The sequence below is a fragment of the Mycteria americana genome, chromosome 8 (genome assembly GCF_035582795.1).
Source record: "Mycteria americana isolate JAX WOST 10 ecotype Jacksonville Zoo and Gardens chromosome 8, USCA_MyAme_1.0, whole genome shotgun sequence".
Classification (NCBI taxonomy): domain Eukaryota; kingdom Metazoa; phylum Chordata; class Aves; order Ciconiiformes; family Ciconiidae; genus Mycteria; species Mycteria americana.
Genome location: NC_134372.1, coordinates 19,004,285 through 19,025,081, shown reverse-complemented (window position 1 = coordinate 19,025,081; position 20,797 = coordinate 19,004,285). Strand labels below are relative to the sequence as shown.

Here is a 20,797-nt window from a genome sequence, read left to right as displayed (position 1 = left end):
AATATTTTTGTGATCAGTATTATGTTTTTCAAGCTCACAGCACATCAGGTTTTAACATCTCACATGTTCTTGTCTTCTGTTTGTTTGCATGGACAGTGTAAATTCTAACATTAAATCTACAAGGTGCTTCCTGTTGCTCTGAAATATTTTTCTGGAAAATATTTTAAACAATAAACAGCATAAGCTTATGCTTTGTAGATACTCTGGAAAGTTTCTACTTGGTGTTCTAGAAAGTTCTTTTATGTGGTAATAGGTTTTAAACTATAGCTTTTAAGTAGTTCTTAAATGTAGTATTTAAGATAATTATATAGGATGCTAAAGATGTGAATAATCAATGATTGAAGACAAGTGCATGTATAATGCTAATGCAGACAGAATCATCTGTTGAAATGCTTAGTTGGTATGAATAACTTTTATGTAAAAATAAAGGCATACTTTCTGCATCTCTTTCATATATAACATTTGTGCTGTTCAGTTTTTTAGAAAAGTCAGGTGACTAGGTGGAGAATTTTTGAAGAGATAAACAGTAAATATCAATTAGGTTCTGGTGGGATAGTTTGGGCAATTAATCATAAATGTTATGCTTAATGGAACTTTGGGAGATTCACAAATATTTTTGCTTTCTTCATGGTCCATATATCATGGAAAGAGAGAACTACTCATGAAAGCATAAGTCCTGCTTGGCATGCAAAGTCTGAGCCAATGGAATTTGGAAGCACAACTAGTCTTGCAGGGCTTTCTAAAGTGAATTTCAGATACATCTGGGAGTTGGGTGGAAGATTTTCAAGAAGCATTCAGGAATTCCTCATGCTTTTTGAATTTCACAATAAAAGTGATTTCTGAAGTTATCATCTATTTTTTCCCATTCATAATAAAACCATTGAAATGATACAGGACTTCATAGCAGCTGTGAACCTTTACTCATTAGCATGCAGCTATCTAGGGCTATAGAACTATATCTGCCTCGAGTTCTTATATACACTCACATATACTTCTCTACATCCTTTCACATACCAAATGCATTCGGTAAGATTTTTCTCATCCACATGGGGAAAGTAAGTTTATAAAGCAAGGAATTGTGAATTTGTCTCCCGATCCTAAGAAACCAGTGATTCCAGATTATGTTTTGGCAAATGCTGAGCCCTTTTGATTGAGATGGCAATGCTTAATAGCTCAGTTTTTACAGGTATCTTACCGTACTGCTGTTTTATCTTCCTAGATTTTCATAGCAATAACAGCATACTGTCTGAAATACTGCAGAGAGAAATAAGGGACTATGCTAATATCAGTAAGTCAGGTTTATAATTTGCTACACCACATATTATCCCTTCTTCACTTAAATTCATTTAATACTATAAACTGTAATGGTTAGAGACGCAATGTAGATATTACAGCTTCTATTAGCTGTTTCTATTGTAATTATCTATATTATTTTTCATTTGCCAACTTGCATACATTACTAGATGAAATACCCTATAAGCATTAGAGGTATAGAAATGAGAATTAAAAATAACAAAAGAATAATAATCTGCTCAGGGAAATTCTATTATTATTTTGAAATACAGGCTTGATTACTTTTGTTGCTTTATCAGAAGACTTCTTTTTTTTTAACTCATAAAATGGCCAGCAGGAGGCACAACAAAAGATCCTGAAACAATTCCTGTCTCAGCTGTTCGACCGGGGCATTTCCCTGTAACTAAGGCTTTTCATAAATTGGCTGTCTGGCATAAAAAAGCACAAAAGACTTAATTTTTGCAATGATGTTCATGCTGTATAAATACAACTGTGTCACAAATTCCACATAATGCACTCTCAGTAAATATTACAGTCTCTGAAAATTGGAATGGTAGAACTACAGAGCAACTGTAGCCACTGTACACTGTAGGTAGAACTACAGAGCAACTGTAGCAAGAGAAGCCACTGGAGGCTCTCCTTCCCACAATTAAAATGCACTAGGCAAAAGTAAATTGAAAGAAGCAATATGCTTGGCTGCAAAGATTGGCGATTTAGTCCAAATGTGAAAATGACAAGTATGTAATAGATGTCAGATAACTAATGCCACTGCCTTCATAGCATATTGTATTAGCTTCCCACTCAGTGATACTGTAATCCTAGGGGGAAAGGATGTAGCAAGAGGAAGACACTCACAAAAGCTGCTCACACTAGGCTCTCTCTATACCGTCAGAGTGATTATCCCTCACAGTGCCATCCACAGTAGGCAATTCAGGCTTATTCAAATAACCCAAAAGGAAGCCTTTTCCTTTCTGTTGACTACAGTGGCAGTTGAGAGAACTGGACCTCCCCTTACTGAAGTTAGATTTTGATGAATAACTCTTCCAGGTCTCATGTCACACACAAATGTGCTTTGCTGTGTTTTATCTGTGTTTACAGTATAAAAAAAATAAATCTGTAATCCAGGTTGTTTACTGAATTTAGGAAACAGCATCAAGTTTAGAGGACTGCTGACTCTAACAAACTGTAAGTTGCTAGTCTTTGACTCCTGCTTTTGACTTTATCTTGTGGAAAATCTCATAATTACATATCCTGGCTGTGTCTGCACAAAAATCATCATCTGTCTACCTGGATGAGCTGCCATATTGTACATGCAGACATGGACGAAGTTGCATTATCTTCTGAAACAAATAAGTAAACTGAAATACTAGCATTTTGTTCAGATTCTTTTATCAGAAGAGAGAATGTGTGAAATCAGTTATTTCAACTGGAGTTTAACAGTCTTTCAAATACGAACAAGACTGCTCTGAAATAACTGTGACATAAGTTAACAAGTTATTAGCTGTGATCATTTTGTGGCAACTACTTAGCATCAAAGACTAAGACCTCATCTCCCCACATTTGCATGTCCTGGCTCAGATTTCTAACAGTATGACAGTGGCCACATTGTGTTAAATGAGTTAGGACAGGTATGAATGCAAATGTTAGCTTGAAAACAAATATGCAAAACAGAGCATAAAAATAGAACTTATTAACAGAAATAAAAGTCAATATTTGTGTTAAAAATACTTTCAGTGAGAGAAAAAGGAACTGGATATGTGACAAGTGGAGGAGGAAATGTAACATAGCTGTACAAATGCGGTAGATACAACTCAACATTTTTCTGACCATTTTATGTGAAACTCTGTAACCTGAATCACATGCTATGGGGGTTGTACTTGCATGTACATCACTTAGTAGGGGAGGGAGTGTGGAAAACAGCAATGACCTCTGTCTCTCTCTTGCATTTGGCACCTGGGATCATTGAGCAAGAGGGAGACTGTGCTGCTGCATGATTAAAGTTACTGAGCTGCAGGTGCCAACTGAATGAACTTCACACATAGTGTACAAGGCCTGGGGGGTCTAGGTGGGAGCAAAGGCGAAAAACTTTGTTTTGTCTGCTGGATGTATCATGAGCAATGAAGTGTGCCATATTGTTTAGTTTTACAAGGGTAAAACTGAAACTAAACCAACATGAATAACAGTTGAAATACACAAAAGAGATCTTTAAAAGTCTAATCAAGTTTCAACTCCCTGCAAAGAATAAATGGACTCATTAACATCTCAGAAGTCCGCCTAGCTCACAGGCCAATTAAGTTACGATAATATCATCCTCCCAGTATTTCAGACTCCACTGATGAGCATTAATAGGAAGACAGAGTTTAACAAATGCTTCTACATGTCAAAGTTAAGGTTTCTCTTGAGGTTCCTACACAAACTAAAATGTAAAGTGAACTATTACTTTATTGTAATTATTGTATCTCTTTGTAACATTATTGATCATGTTTCCAAAAATGGGAAGTGAGGTCCTTCTCCCCATTGCTTTGCCATACTTGGTTTATAGCTAAGAAATTAAATAAAAATTAATGCTAAAATTATGCTTCTTTTCAAGGTTTGTCCTGTTTAGATTAATTTTACATACATACCATTGCTTTCATTTTTTCTCTGACAAAAATAATTTACAATGTACCATCAAACTCTACACGGAAAAGAAAAAAGAACCCAAAACCCTTCAAAAAGACAAAAATGAGAATTTGGAAGACTGTTCCAGGAACCAGTCTGAGAGTTGATAATTTCTCCTGTAAACTCTAAATGAGTGAAATCTCTTATGACATTACTAGATTTCTTTGGAACCACAGAGAATTTTTTAAATGACAAATCAAGCACATTTAAATGCAGCAAAATGTCTAAAGTTATACATAATACCCATTTCTGTGCATTCTGATATATTAGCACTGACATTTAACCACAGAAATGTTTCACAATCCTTTTTTATTATGCTCATTTCTCCAGAAGTTTGGAAGCTAGATAAATCATAAAGAGGATCCGTGTAATTTGGTTACCAGATTGATTCATGCTACAGACACACACTCAGATAGCATCACAGCACAAAGAAATGGCAGGTGCTTCCAGTTCCCACAAATAATGCAGGATTGTTTCCTTTAGCTCTAAATAAAAGAAGCCAGTCCTAACATTTGCAAATTGTATGAACAAGAAATAACACCATATATAAATTTAACAAAGTGGAATGTGGAATAAGGCTGTCAAGAGTTATTAAGAGCTGACAATATATTTGTCCTATGAATCCAGGCATCCTTTCAGAGCCCTCACCTCTTTCTTTCCCTGCACATGACGGACCTGTGTATCATTCCAGGAGAGTAAGAAACAGATTCCAGTCATCATCGGGTACAAGTTATGGCATGTTAGCCATAGCAACTGCCACTTTGCTTTCTGTAACTAAATCAGCTGTGTGGCAACTCCACTAAACTCACACAAAATATTTTCTGCTGCAGTCTACTGGAGTCACCACACAGCTGACATTAATAAAAGCTTTTTCTTGGGTTTCAACAGATCCAGAACTAATTAATACCTACACACTGAACCTTCTACCCTCATCACAGATACTCTAAAATCCAGAATGTCTAGATCCTCTGCAGAACTGCATATTATCTGAATGCTTGCAATCAAAGTATCCTATTCCAGACCAGCCAGATGCTTTAGTTACCCCTCAGCAGGAGACAAGCCCATTTCCTGAACCTTCATAAAGTTACATTGTGAGGCTTTCTCCCTTGACATCACAGGTATACCTTCTGGAAGCACGATACAATATTTAAATAAAAGGGTGCTCTGTTTGGTATATGTATATTACATGCAGACAAGACTTGCTTCCCAAAATTAGCTGACCCAGTTACAACCATCAATAGTAGCAGCAATGTCTCCCAGCTACGTGCTTGGATAGGGTTAGTCATTCAGACTTGCAGAGAGCGTATCACAAATTAGTGGGTGTGCCAGTAAAGTTGTGTACCCCCAAACATTTGCAGATCCATGCACTCTGATGTGGCTGCAAAGACTGAAATTACATGTCCAAAGCTACCCCTTTTCTGCTTGGCTCTCCCTGAAGGTGCAGAAAGATCCTTGCAGCAAAGAATTGTGGGTTCAGCCAGAAACAACATGTTTACAAAGAACGGGATTAGGCTCTGTATGCACCAAGAAAATAAAAATGGCGCATTGAAAGTGAATCTTTACAAGCCAATTTGACAGTAGGTTATTTTTGTTCCTTTCTTCCTCAAGCACTTGAGGAAGTTAATATAAAATAGTTAGTTTAACTTTTGAGAGTTCATAGATATTCACACATCACATTACTTGACAGGTATTACAACAATTTCCTAATCCATTCACATTATTCCTCTGCACAGTCTGCAGAAGGAATGAAAATAAAGCAGGATTATTTCTTTATGCCTAATATTGCTTAATATCTCTTTTGGCACCTCTGGGACATGTAAATCACTATTAATTTCCTTCTAAAGTTAAATGAGATCTACTGAAATTAAGTAAAACAGAAATGGTAAGCATATTCTGACATTAATTGCTGATTTATGCATAATATTGCAGGTTTTTTGTTGCTGACAATTGTAAGAGCTAACTCTAAATAAATAAGTAACCTATGAAATTGAAAACTTCTTTACCTGTGTAAATATTTACTTTTTCTGAGCAAATTTGTCTCAGTATTTTATTCACATAATCCTTCCTGTAATTTTCATTTGAATTAGTATTGCACAAAGGTATTTTCTTGTGAATTTATACTCTTTCAATGGAGATTATAAAACAAATGAGCAGCTACGAAATAAATTGTTCACTGCTGGTCAGGCTCCTTGTTCATGGAATGAATCTGCAGGTTTTTGTTACAGAGCTGCAGAGGTTACTGTGCCTCTGATTAGATTTTCTAGCTCCCTGAACAGTGCCATCATGCCTTTTTATACATTTTATCAGGTTTGTGTGTAGTCTCATTTTAAGTTTCCCAAGCAATTCTTTCATGAGTGTATTCTGCAATGTACTCCATTCCACATGCTCTACATCCTGCATCTGCAAAGCTTTCCTGAAATATACTTCTGAGGAACTCTGTGCTACCTTTCCCCACAACCAGTTATTGGTTGGCGGGCTATGTATAATGGGACATATATTTAGTAGTACATAAAACAAAAGCATGTTTACTGATAGCAGGTTTGTTTTTAAAACATCACAGTAGATTGAAAATAATTATAGCAGGTTACAAATGCTGTAAAAGAATGTTACCTCTCTTTTCAGGTAATCAGGACAGCTGATCAAGAATTTTTTTATAAACTTTCCTCCTACTTATTCTGTTAAAAAGCACAGACTCAAATATAAACTGTTCATAAAATTGAATCAACACCTGTGAATCTGAATTTCAAAAGCCAATCTCAACTTGCCATCTTTAAAGTATCACAAGTAAATGTTTTCATTATTCTGACATGAACACTTCCACTTTTTTTTTTCTGGTCATGATTTGTCAAGTCATTTTTTTTTGGTTGATGTTTTGAATTTTGTCCCAATTAGACCAGATTTTTTTTTTTTCCACAAACTTGAGAAATCAAGATTGTGGCATTCATTTCCTTAATTTGTGGTGACAGTCCTTCATTGTGACATTGCAACATTCATTTCCTGCCCAGCAGCTTTCCTCTCTTCCGAAGGCAAGACTACAGATTCCAGGGTGTGTGTTTGTATTTTTATTTTCTAAGTGGAATCACACAAAGACTACAGATAGTGATTGAATATGACTTAACAGAGATCTTGCTCTGCTAACTTTTGTCCATTTCTGTGCCTCAGGGAGAAGAGAGAGAGCACAGAGCAGATTCACACAAACACCCTTTTCATGAGGAGCAGGCGATGTAAGGGCCAAGCAAACATCACACAGCAGTGAGGTAATTAACATCATCTTTTGCCACAGGATAACTAATGCTGTTAAGAATGACCCAAGCCCAGCCGTGCTTTTAACAAACCTATCTTGTTCGTGATCAGGTGAGAGAGAGGCCGAAAAAGCCAGTGGTTGAATTAGGAAACGGTCTAAGAAGCCACAAAATCTCTTGACTTGAAAAATCATGGAAACTAGTTGCTATCTCAAAGTGGAGGCCTGGACCCAGAGCAGGACCCGGACTCCAGCCTGGGCCTTGCCTACAAAAAGAGAGACCTAGAGGGACCCTAAGGAGCTGTCTCAGAATCCAAGCTCTGCTAAAGAGCGGAAGAACTGGAACTAAATCCGTGAGAGCACAAAAATGGTATTCAAACAGAAGTATGAGATTTTTCTTTTTAACTTCATGTTAGTGAAGATTTGAATATCACAAAATGTTTGGCCTTTAAGGGCTAAAGTACTGTGTCATTTCAGCAACTGAACAGTTAAAATCTCTGTATGTCTCTAAAATCAAAAAAGAAAGTAGGAAGAATAAGTGTCACGACATAAAAGGGCTCTGCTTAGATAATGACATTACTCTAGTACATAACCCTCAGTAATTTACATAGTAATTTTTATGCCTTATCACATGATCATAAGTTGTGGTCTTAGCTACCTTGGCATGGCTGATACCAACAACTGATCACTAAACTTTAGGATCATTTCAGTGTCACAGCTCTGTGCTTATCACTTTTTAATCTCCTTTCACTAGCCACATACTCTCCTGGCTCCATCTTATTACTTAAAGGAAGCAATAGGCCTCCACTGAAAGACATGAGAGCATTTGTTTACTGGAGAAAAATGATGACATTTTACTGCCCAAGCTTTTTATAATACCTAGATTATATTGCTTCAATGGCTGCTTTTTATAGCTTTTTCCTCTAACAAGAACTTTCGATGTAAATGTTTAAGAAAAGTATATAAAAACAGTGAAGGGAGGAATTTAGAAGGGTCTAATCCCACACTGGCTTATTTCAATCATCATATCGCATCAGAGCAATGTGCATTGTGTCCATATAACAAATCCTAGCCCCTCTTACAAATCGACCTTTAGTGAAGAAAAAATTCATCAGTTCTCTGATACTCAATGTTTTATTGTTTACTTGTTGGTTTTACCCTCAAGAAGTCTCTCTCCTCACTGTTATACATTTGTTTTTGATAACTGTACCAGTGGAAAAAAAGACTAAAAGTGCCATAAAAACATTCACAAGTACAAGTGTGTAGTCATTCCAAAATAAGGAATTCAATTTACTTTACCAAGATGATTCATGTAAGGTTGTTTTACTGCTTCCTTCTTAAAATTTTCTCTGACACAAAGGTCTATCAGCAGGTGAACATTACTGCAGAAGTAGCATGGTAGCATGGCCTTGGTCACTTTTTAAAAAAGCTGCAAGAAGCAACTTTCATGCCGCTGTTCATTAACACTTTGATCACATTAGCAAGGATTTTTTTGCAACTGCTGATGCAATAAAATATATGTCTGTTAGGTCTTTTAAACGCTTTGGATGTAGAGTCTACTGTACCTAATCAGACGTCATTACCCACTGTTGGAAAGTCTTGCATGATTTACCACTTTGCCCAGGCACTCTCATCTGATTAGATCCCTCTTTCCTTGCTGCTGAGAAGCAGAATTGGCAGCAATGAAGCATCTTTAACATTCTGTGTAGTGCAGCTCTAGATCTCTTGGAATACATAAGTTCAAATCTTGGTTTAAAAAGCTCCCTAAATTCGATTTTACTTGGCTGCAAATAGGCAATCTGAAAATCAGCAAATAAAATACTACAGCTGATGCAGAAGAAATTTAGACTTCCACCTACCAAGGTACTTCAGTCTAAGGTGAAGCTTGATCGTGGGTAAGAGCATGAGCCACTGATGCATTCACACCTCGTCTCTCTGCAGAGCTTGTGAGCCTAGCAAGTCTGCCACTAGTAACATAGTGACTACAGGATACAGGAGCTGGGCAAGTGACAGACAGTCACTTTAAATAAGGCTCTGAACACCTGTCAGACAGCTAAAAATTTTGGACAGTGCAAACAGCTCATTATGTGAACGGTAACCTGGTTAATATGACTAGTAACAACCCATTTAAATGTTTTCAGGAGGAATCAGTCTGAATAACTGCAGTAGTAGTGGTAACCTGCCAGTAAAATGTGACTCTCTATTTAAGGTCAAAGAAAGGCTGAGCTATATTAGAAATAACTGAATAATAAAATGTATTCGAGGAAAAAAATTTCCATATTTAACTATGATATGGATATAATACGGACAGCAGAACAAGTGAGTCTTAAGGTCAGATTTCAAATTATCTTGCTGGGTTTGAAAAATACAGAGTTTTCATTGTGTATGTGGGTGTACATAAAATATGATGCACATTACTCAGGAATACATGTGCCAGGACATATGATATATTAACAATTAGCAATTCTATTGCTCCTATTCATTTGCCTAAGCCTTAATGGTGTGACCAGTAAATGGAAGCACTTTGGACTGAATTGTTTAGATGTTAATTGACTGTTTCTGAAACTATTCGCTCTAATAGTACAATGTGGATAGCTATGCAAGCAATGAGATTTTGGGCCAGAAACAGTAAGTATGGCAGTCTGGCTCACTGTGACTCTCACATAGGAAAAAAAAGGGGTTAATTTGATTTATGGATTTTAAATTTTTCAGGTATTTCAGGGAAAAATTCAAAATTTTTCAGGGATTATGTTCCTGTGTAAGAAAGGACATCCCTTTATTCTAGTATTCTGCATTTTTCAAAGCATGCTCACAATAGTGATTATTCCATCTGTGTCCTCAATAAAGAAAGTAAGAAAGAATGAGAGGTAGGTATTGTCTTTTGTGACAGCAGGAGAGGTTAATTAATTATACTTTTTAAACCTCTTTACATCAATGCATCCAAGCTACCTAAGACAAAACAAAACCTCCTTTAAAGCAAGGCTACCATTTGAAATGAACTATATAAACAGCATACTTCCTCACCCAGCAAATTCCTCCTTGCTTCTATTTAGCATCATGTCAGCTCTTTGTTCATTCACAGAGATTTTTCCTATTTTTTGTTCCCTGGAAAACCAGCCTGTAAACAGGATTCTGTGCCAGCTTGTGCATCACTGGTAGGATTAATTATTTCAAGAAAACATTTTTACTGTAGTGTCTTTATTGTTCATGATTTGCAAGCTGAGAAGAACTCACGGTAGCTCTTGAATCTCAAGTTGGCACGCATAAAATGGTCTTGTTTGGGAGGTGGTGAGACAAGCCGTCTGGATTCCTGTGGCACAGTCAGGGCAGAAGCCCATACTGCCATTAGAGACTCAGTTTTACAGATGTACACTTTGACAGATCTAACATGTATGCTTGTGAACGGGGGATATCAAAATGTCACTGAAAACATTATTTCCTTTCATTCCCAATCTTATCTACCTCTTTCTATAGCCAGTACTAAAATAATTCCGTGACATAAGCAAGGTGGTGCTTATTTTTAGCAATAATGTGTTTAATATTCCCTCCAGGAGTGAACTCATTAAAACGAGAAACTGATCTCCACATGAGCTTTCAAAACCAATACAATCAGGCGCAATAACCCAAAACTCCCAGCAAGGGGCACTGTTTCGCTAAACGTCCCTCACCACCTATTTTACTCTAAAAAATGTTATTGTACAACTCATCCATTTAACATGAAACGTAGAACCTTATACACCTCACAAAAATGTTGAACCTTTTGTTACTTTTAGATGAAGGTAATCACTTTCATCAAAGAATTTCTGCTTATTTTATTCCTCGGTCAACATCTTGTCAGGTATAGGACTTGCAGTTTCACTAAATTAAGATATACTTTGGAAAAATGAGAAGGAGTTTACTTATTCACAAATGTTTGGATACTTCAGAGAGAAATAGAGGTCTACAAATAAAGGATGAACTATATAAAGGATGAACTGTCAAGAAATTTGTGGGGGACATTGGAAGGTGTTTGGAGACAGGATTCAATTTAAAGTGTAAGTGTGATATGCAAGGAAGTAACGAATCCTTTGTATGTTAAACAAAAAGAAAATTAAGAGATACTCAGCAGATCCTGCTTTGGGGAGTCTAAAAACAAGAGGAAGCACAAATCTTGAACCAGTATGCTATCATGAAAAGAATTCCTTTGGAGATTTTGGTCTTTTCCAAGACTAAGAGGGGAAAAAGAAAAACTTTGGTCATTAAAATGACAGATTTTCCAAGGTGGCTGTTATAAAAATGAAAAGCAAGGCATATTTTATAACAATCCATTCACAAACAAAATATCAGTACTAGATTAGGTATGTTTTGTCTCAGAAATACATGACTACTGAAACCTTTCCAATGTGTAGATATTCTTTCCAAATTAGAGTACATGCTGCAAGGAGGGCAACAGAATCGAACTCAAGAAACTTTTAGGTAGAACAAGGTTGTTAGCAGGAGCATACATTAAAATGTTGTTGAGGAGCTGAAGTTTTATCTCACACTTTTCCTACCTTATATTATCTTCAGGGTTGTGGCTAGTACAGTCAGATCTAGTCTACTCTCCTTTACAGCAATACTTTTTTCCAGATAAACATCCTCCTGAGAACTTCAGAAGTTCCTGGAAAATGTGGTTGTCTTATTTTTATGCTACAATTTCTTCCTTTCCTTATGATATTTCCTGGCTGGTTTTCATATACTTTTTGTAAAGATATTTGTAAGAAAGCATTGGATAAGGACTTACTTCTCTATGTGTCTTATTTAATGAATTTGAGATTTTGGTGTTTACTCTGAAGAATAAATGAGTATGTTAAACTAATCAGAGTGTTTCTCCAGTAGTTAAACGCAGCAGACTTCAGATGTACTTGCCCAGACATCAGTTGGGAAATGAGCCATGACCTTACTGTTTCAAGCATTTAAAATATTTTAGTCTTTCTAAGCGTTTTGCTTTTAAAACAAGGAAGATGCAAGAAGTAAAACAACTGTCCTCTTACCTCTGTTAGTCTGAGCAGCCAACCAGTGTTCTGCAGATTGTTTAGTTCTGGAAAACAAGGGAACGATGCAGTCATGTAATCCTTTGCAAAGACATAATGCAGAAGCAACGTTAGACAGTTTCTTTGCCACCACTACTCACCTACCTCATACTTGGCTGTAGAGCACTCCCTTCCCTACTCTGCTTTTGCTATGATGTAGAGCTATACTACTAGTAGTTATCCAGCTGCCTCTAAGACTTCTTTGCTGCCTCCTCTGAGTGTTTTTTCACAGACTTTGACAAGTCAGGTTAGGAAAGAAGGCCATGTCTTGGATGGATATCATTTCTTCTTCAAAGAGGCATTATGGTTCATTTGCTTCTGTCTGTAATACCTTGGTGTGGTCACAGGTGAAGTGACAACTAGGCAGTCTGGAAGGGCTACAGAAGGAAGCGGCTTTTAAAGCTTTTTAAATGGTCAGTATTTGGTCAGGTCTGGGCCTGAAAGACAGATTGGATGAGGAAGCAGAAGACTGTGGCTGCTTTATCCAAGAGAAAATTACATTTTTATGAGGTCTTCTCTTTCTTTCTCTCCTCTCCATTTTTAGTGTTATGGGAGGCTTAGTCTGTATTTCTGACATCCTCACAATTTAGGATGTTCAGATAAGGAGTTTCTTTTCATTCTAACAAGAAGCTTGCATACCATATGCAGTCAGGAAGTACTTTCATGGTTTCAAGGTTATAGCAACCCGTGCAGACCTATTTCTGAGGTGTGTTCTGATTTAGAGGATGTTGCAGAAGTACTGTCACAAACCAATGTAAGGGCATGCTGTTAATGTGATTAAGGCACAGTAAGTGGGTGGCTGTTAACATTGATTTTTCTTCACCTATTTCTACTTAAAGGAACACATGAAAGACAATGTTAATTTTTTTGTTTACTTTTATAGCTCTTTTTACTACATAAACTCAAAGGAATGAAAATGCGCTATATGCTTTTCTCATGCTCGACTCTATCCAAATCCCAGACAATGTTTAAAAGAAGATATCAAAAATTGCAGGAGGAAATCTGTTGTTTCTCAACGGTTTCCTCATCTAATATGCTCAGAGACATAAGATGATGTGAATTTGTGATGCACTTTAACTCAGCAACTGTTCCTCATCAGGATTTATCATTGTACCTCAGTTTCTGCATGCATGCCTGTACCTCTTCAGGAAGACTGTAATTTCTTTTTAATTGCAGATGGATTGCCTGGGATAAATACATGACTCTTATTTTGTAGGCAGAGAAGGTCAATAACAGTCTCTACAGAATCTCTCCATAAAATGTGACAATAAATAACAGTTTAACCTCTAATCTATATTAACAGACTACCTTTATTTATTGTTTGACTTGTGTGAAGACAAAGAGAGGTAACCCAAAGGAGCAGTCGCAATAGAGGCTAATGACCTTCTTTTACAGGAATGTAGATACCAGTGGGCAAAAACCATTTCAGCTTCAGCATCATGCAAAGGGCTATTTTGCAAAGAAACACTGGGTGTTAGTTGTTGAAACTTTTTTGTGCATTCCCCGAAACAAATTACACTATTCTGAATATTTTGTTTTCTGTGCAGTAAATAAAGTCTTTCATGTTGACAATGCTAATATTATATTTTAAAATACATTTGCATTTGTGGTTTTTGTCATTTTTTATTGCATTGTATAAATCCCAGAGCAGAGATCCACTAAGCTCACTTTGAGAAAGCCCCGTTTCTTGGGATAGCATCATGCAGTGACACAGGTGATCATATGGCATTTCAGTATGGTTTACTGGCTGAATCTATGGGAAAGTTATTTCAACAAGAATAGTGGATATGAGTTTGGAGTACAAGTCAGGAAGGTTATTTTTAAGTGATTTTTTTAGTTGAATTATTTCATATGAATAATTTTCAAGGGTGAATATTCCTAAGGAAAAGTAATCTTAAGCTATTTTAGTCTAATTAGTGCTTTAAATCTACTAGATAATCATGGGAAGAATGGGAAGGGGGGGGGCAAGAAAATAATTTTATTACTACTTGTAATTCTGGGATTTAGCAAAGTCATTATGGCATTGGGGGGACAGAATAAGAAATGACTAGTTAACATGTATTTTCAAGGCAGAGTTATGCACATTTTGTGCTCTAGCTAATAAATGTTTTCTAATGCATGAAGATATGTGTGCAATTAAGTTGTTTTTACTTACTTTTACATTTCAGTGATGCGTAAGACAGGTAGCTGGAAATTCTCTTCAATCTTAAGCCATGTACCTAGAAATAAGAAGTTGATTTTTATTTACAGAAATACTGAGCCACATCTGCTGGTTATTTAACTTGTTCTTAAAAATACATCCTCTTTTTAAGAATACCTTAAAAGCTCATTCATTTCATTTTTTAGTCTCGTTTTTTGCTAAATGAAAGAATCAACTTCTAGATAATTTTAAAATATTTTTCTCTTCCCCTTCCTACTTTATGAAGCCTATTTTTAACACCAAATGGCAAAAATCTCTCATACATGTAAGCAACTGAGAAGGCAGTCTCATAAGGTTTATTAGAGTTGTATTAGTACGAGAGGTGTTTCCTGAAGGTACTGAGCATAAGTTCTAGGACAATCTGTCTTACTTTAGCGTAGGAAACATGAAAAGAAAGCCACAACATTTCTGAGAATGGAAGATTTTAATTTTCTTTTCAGTTAGTCAAGGAGTTTGACACCAGTTCTGTAAATGTACGGAGTGTGTTTTTCAGACTTGCTCTGATTAGTAAGAAATGATGACAGATCTTCTCGGCACTGTGGGAAGCTTCAGTGAGGCTTTTTGAAAACGAGGCCTTGGAAACACATTGGCCTGCCAAAATGGAGTCACCCAAAATTGCTAGTCTTTTTTTCCTCCAATGTTGGCTTTGCAATTTAGCTTTCTGTTTCTCACATTTTCATTATGTGCAGTATTGTGTATATCCTTCCCAATAAACTCTATTACTTGGAACAATGAGGTTGAGCATAATACAAATTCTGAATTAAATGCGAATCTAGCACCAGAAAAATGGATTAAGTAGTATGATAGGATTTGAAATGTAAATACTGTGTCTTTTCTGAACATAAAGTTTAATTAAATAAAGGAAATGGATACTTGTAAGGACTGACAAATTCAAGCTAGCATTTGTATCTGTAAGTAAGCGACTAATAAAATGTGTGCACCACGAGAACAACGTGGAGATTGAACACTGGTGTCTTTGAAAGTAACATACAACTGCCTTTGTAAACATTTTTACTCATTTTTGGACAAATGGTCAACTGGAGAAACCTTAGAAGAAGAAGAATGTCCTTTTTGCAGGGCCAGCAATGTTTTTTTTTTAAATGAGTATTTAATTTGTAATATAAAAACCAAGTATTTAATTTGTTTGTGACTGAAATAGTGAAGCCTTTCTACCCAGTGGATTTAGGGCAAGACTATTGCATTATTTCTTTGAATTCTGAAATGGAAGAAGAAAAAATTTCAAATCATAGCAGCAGCCAAATAAGTGCGACCTTAATTGTCATATCTATGCAATAGCAATATGGAACAACTTTAAAGATTTAAAGCTGTGTGGTCCTTTGTGCTAACGCGTGGCTCAGAGTAATACACAAAGGAGTTTGGCTCTAAACCCAGGACAACATGCCCGGATTTCTGCTCAGTAATTATTCCTAGTTGCAGGCAAAAAAAATGATGGTGCTATTTTCCTATTCTTTTAATAGGGAAAGGGCTTTTTTGGCGAAAATACTACTTTGTACATAGACAAGGGAATTCAAATAATTATTTGATGTTTAGAAACATGGAAGACCATTGTGGTGTCATTTCATTGCAAGTACATAAATCCCATAAATATGGAAAATGTACCCATGAGGAAAAAAGGTGTCCTATTTCCATTATGCCAAACAATTTTCTTAACAACTTGACACCTTTTGCCAAAGAAGATTTTGGCAACATAATGCTGCAGATAATCATTATAAGGCCACACAATTCAAACTAGTTACTTTTCTTAAATGAACCATTTCTAGCAACTAGGAAGTAAGAGAACATGAGGCAAAAAGTTTCTTCTGTATTAATCCGTTTGTTTCATTGAAGGTGAAGATGAGTAACTGCAGGCAGACTTTAGTTGGCTGTGATTGCATACATACAGCATATACTTCCATTTGTCATAGTCTCATGACAATTGGAGACAGAAATATGTAGTTGCTTAACATATTCAGCATACATAACAACGGAGCATGACTAAATTCTGCTCTTCTCCAATTTAAAGTCAAAGAGAACCACATATTTAGATTTAAGTGCAAATTCAACCCTCTGAATTTAGCCCATGTTCCTTCTTAGTAATTTTGGCAAATATATTTTCTTTAATGATTCTTCACAAGCAGAAATAGATACAGAAATCAAAATTGACTCATGAAGTCCTAGAGAAGGCAAGATTTTGCTTACAACATTTTAAAGTTCATTTGAAAATTCCTTATCACTGACATTTCCAAAAGTACTCAGTAGTTCTGCTCTGTGATATAAAAATAGTTATCTTGTTTTAGCTCAACTCTCTTTCAAAGGTATTTATCTGAAATTTTGGTTAAATTTGCAGCCCCTAAGACAAACAAACAAAATACTGATAAGTAGCAAAGATTAGGTAATACAAAATTAATTGTATTAATTTTGGACATAATCTTAATTTTCTTTTGAGGTCATTAGAATATTTATGTTACAGATAAATAATATGACCCATTTCTTTATTTGAAATTAATTAAAATATTTAATGTATTCAGCATATGCTACTAGAAAAGGTCATCCGCTCTCTGTGTAGATGGGGTTCTCTTGTAACACATGAAATGTTAATAATGCTGATCCTAAAAACAAATGGTTTCAAAAATGTCCCAATTGGAATTTGAAAATAAATATGAGTATGTGTTCAGGTTTCCACTTATATGCTACAGTATTGCCTAATCACATAACAGAATAGCTTCTGCACACAACAAGCCATCAACTATTTCGACCTGAGCCTTCACGCAAAGTATTAATTTGCTTTGCTGCATAATAAAACCAGTTCTGCTATCACCACAGAGAGCTGCTCTACATTGCATTAGAAAGAGATATCACATAAATTTCGGCAGAAGCAGTGCAAAATTCAATGTCTAGCTTGTAGTTTTGTTCAGTAGCACCTTTGTACATCTGAAACATGAAATATGTATTTTGCTTGTTAGACAACAAATGACATTTCTTTTTTTGCTAAGAAAGCTTCCAAGTTATGAAATAAAACCGAGGGAAAGGCACGTTGAAATTGTCACTTGTGTTAATGTAGAGGTGTCTGAGGTAGTGGGTGGAATCTAGCCACAGAGCACAGAGAACAAAGCTAATTTTATCTTGCTTCTCAGCAAAGTAAATTAGACTTTACTTCCTCGGTAGGTTTTCAGTGCCAGATAAGTCGATCCAAAGATGGCTCAGGATCCAGTCAGTCTGCAGCATACAGTATAAATAAAAAATTGAAAGATCTGTTCAATTTGACTTGCATGAGTTGCCCTCTAATAATTATCCACAAGCCGGTGCTGTTTTTCTGTGAGTTTCTGCCTGCTAACAGAGCCATTGTCAAACTGGGGCTCTGCAGCAGTACAGCACGTCACCTGGGAGCCCCTCAGTGAGTCTATGCTTGAGAAGCTCAATTGCTCTAGTGTAGAAGGCTGCCATGCAAGTCAGCTAGAACCAAGATGAAGCAAGTAAGAGCGTTTAAGCTGTGTGCTACTATCTCTGTCAAAAGCAAAGAATAAGGACACTCTTCTTCATACAAAACACTCATCCTTTTCTGTTCAGCAACTGGAACAACTTTTGCAACATGATTGCTCTTTTATTTGCCAAGTTATGTTAGCTCCCACAGGCTCATCATTTGTCCATGCAGGATCATAACAGTACAATCTGGCTTTACATTCACTGAAAATTAGCCTGAATATCTGTGGAATATTTTTAATACTTACAAAGTTTTACAAAAATGCCATTAACCAATTCAAGTTACTTCCTCCTGGAAATGCAGGCAAGTGGTCTGACCTAGTTTTATGCATTTATTTCTCCGCCTTCTTTTTACACCTTCCCTGATAATTAAGTGGACTCTGCACTGTTCTCCCTAGCTTTTGGGAACTTCCAAAACATGAAGTGATCTCTGAGAAGACAATGAACAGCACACAACAAAACCTGAACAAATTTCTGTCCTATTTTATGGAGCACTAAGTCTAGTGCGTTTTGAACTTCCAAAATTTAAGATACATCCTGTAGCATGATAAGAGAACCTATTTAAATATCAAAGCCCAATTTTGATGAATTCAAAATATAAACATGTTTTTTGAAAAGACAGAAAGGTATAAATTTTGCGCTTGTCAATGTAATAATAAGAATTCCTTAAAAATAGATTAACTTCAAATGTCTTTATCAGTAGCATACTGGTATTTTCCATTATTTGCATTTGCTAGCAACCTTTTTGTCCTTCCAGGAGAGAACCCTTCTGCTTATTTACACAAAATAAAGATAGCTTCACTTCATAAGTTCAGTATTTTGGGCAAGCAATAATATACCAGTCTGCTAGCCAGTTTTAGCAGGAAATAGTCCTAGCGCTAATCACAACGAGATGACTTGTGGTATCAGCTCATTTTGAGAAGTTTAGCAAACATGTTATCTCTAGCAACAGGTCTGATGTAATGTTTATAAGTTCAGTCTGTCCTGTTTTGCCATTGTTGGCGATACATTTGTTACCAAAACAACCTAAAAGTCTTTTCTCCATCATGACCTTCAGAAGGTCACATACAGATGATGTTTCATCATGATCTAATATTTGAAACTTATGTTTAAAGAGAAATCCCTCATACTGTCAAAAAATTTTCCTGAATTTAAAACCTTAAATCTTACTTATAGTGAAGCTTGAACAACTTTATACTGCAGAAAGCTTTTAAATGATAATCTGATCTCAATGTAAATAGGTTCCATTTTGTCCAAATAATGAATATGCCAAGTTGTATGGTGCATTATCTGTATGACTTCAAATGCTTACTTAAAAGTGTGGTTATATGGCCATCTATATTTGTTTAGTTAAGGACCACTTCATGTCCTCCAGGACACGTGAGCCAAGGCTGACTCATAATCACAGAGGGAAAATTATATGCAGACTCAATTAGAAGGAAAGAGAAGAAAATACGCAGTCTGTATAATGGATTTCTTCAAGATTATGAAAAGGCATCAGGTTTGTTAGTACTCTTTTTACATTCAACACATTTTCTGTTTCAGTGTCTTTAAAGTGCTTAAATTGTTACTACAATCATGTCACACACACTTTCTTCCCTTTAATTTCCAGTCTTCTGGACTGTCAGTTCAAATGAGTTCTTTCTAATCCTGGTACCATCAACAACAGGAGAGATTTGCAGGCTGAAGTGATTCCATCACCTCTGTGCTGACAAGAGGGTCTCTGCTTACATGTCACCATCTAGAACGTCGTAAGAAATGCTGCTGATGCAATGGAAAATGAATCCAGCTCCCCAGTTCCGCTGAGCTGGGTCAGTGGGACTATTGTTTGAAGCAATGTTTCTTTAATCCTTTTTCTTAATCTAAAGTAAGAAGTTATAACTGAATATGCACATCATGAAGTCTGATTGATAAGGAAGTACAATTTGTAGTCATTTTCAGAGTAAAGCAACACTTCAAATTTCTCAGTATTATATATGTACAGAATAATTATTATATGGAAATTCACAACTACTCCCCTCATGCCTCAGTACGGCAAGAATGAGTAAGAAGCCATAGGGCAAGTTCTGTATTCAAGATCTTCTCAGCAACTTCTCTAATTACCTCCATAGACAGAAACTTCTTGCCAAGACAGACTTTTTTGGATTGTGCAAATGTCTTTTGGTTCTTCCTACCTTTTGCTTGTGGTTAAGGTCCTCAGGAACTTCCTTCATTACTTCAGTAGGAAGATGCCCATGGCGGCTTAAGGGAGAACATACAATACTTTCTATTTGCTATGTACATCAACTTTTATCATTTTTGGTCAGCTGTCTGAAAAGTAGGGATTCCAGGTCTACATATAAAACAACAGAACTTAACTCTGTGTCTGGATATCTGAAAGGGTTAGAGTTGTGCCACTTCATAAGCAACGAGTATAGAGCAGCAGAATGAAACCAAGTAAAACAAAATGCTCCATTGCCAAGAAAGAGAATCTGAGATGACAAACTGTATAACTTACAGTTATACAGTTATAACTTATTAGATAAGTTACACTTATCTAATAATTACTATAGCAGTGTCAAATACCTTAAATAAAGCCATAAAAACGCTTGCATAAGAAATTCTAGTAATGTACTACTGGCTGCTTTCAAGCCTATAATGTCTATGGGCACTTCTTCTATCAATAAGATCTCCAAAACTTGTGACAAGCCCAGATAATCTGCTGAAGTCACATTACATTTTCTTTTCAGCTGCATACATCTTTGCACCTGTGTGCTTTTACAGGAACTTGTGCTGAAAATTACAATTTTGCTCTTCTAGGATCTCTATATAAGATTTCATCAAAAAATGTATTGGCTCTGTCAAGATCAAATATCCTTTTGTTTACGCTCC

General features: G+C 36.1%; 1 protein-coding gene across 2 annotated transcripts in view; it reads right to left on the bottom strand.

Moving 5' to 3' along the window:
* Positions 1-2,745: 2,745 nt before the first annotated feature.
* SPDL1 (spindle apparatus coiled-coil protein 1) overlaps positions 2,746-20,797 on the bottom strand; it is a 367,882-nt gene continuing 349,830 nt past the window's right edge. For both annotated transcript variants that reach the window (XM_075509999.1, XM_075510000.1), the window contains exon 15: positions 2,746-2,756. The gene's annotated coding sequence lies outside the window, so the exon portion shown is untranslated. The remainder of the gene's footprint in view (positions 2,757-20,797) is intronic.